Genomic DNA, 365 nt, shown 5'->3' with positions numbered 1-365 from the left:
AAAGTTGAGTATTTTTTATGAGCTCGAGCTTGTACGTACCTCTTAATAGTATGTATACCATTACCTTATCTTTATCAAACAATCTACATGGGACATCATCATTTCCGTAATCTGTGATATTGCTGATGTTCCTAGTTCTAATATCTTATCTTTAAACTTTTTTTGTTTTTGTCTTCCATTTCTTCTTGGGTACGTTTTATAAAAATTACTATGGGTACAAGTATATATGATAGGTAAAAATAGATATCTGACTGCACATTTGCTTCCTTCATCAAAGTTAGTTTAGTTTAAGCAAGATATGCTTCCGTTTCATATTGCTCTTACCCTCAGAAATAGTCCGTTTTTTACCCTCATTTATCCCTCCG

The 365-nt window shown here is 32.3% G+C and overlaps 1 protein-coding gene across 1 annotated transcript in view; it reads left to right on the top strand.

Moving 5' to 3' along the window:
- LOC119590466 (protein croquemort-like) overlaps nt 1-365 on the top strand; it is a 47,895-nt gene that overhangs the window by 32,805 nt on the left and 14,725 nt on the right. The gene's annotated exons all lie outside the window — the stretch shown is intronic.

This window comes from Penaeus monodon, chromosome 27 (assembly GCF_015228065.2).
Source record: "Penaeus monodon isolate SGIC_2016 chromosome 27, NSTDA_Pmon_1, whole genome shotgun sequence".
Taxonomy (NCBI): domain Eukaryota; kingdom Metazoa; phylum Arthropoda; class Malacostraca; order Decapoda; family Penaeidae; genus Penaeus; species Penaeus monodon.
Note: the sequence above shows the minus strand (reverse complement) of the source record. Positions and strands in the feature narration are given on the sequence as shown.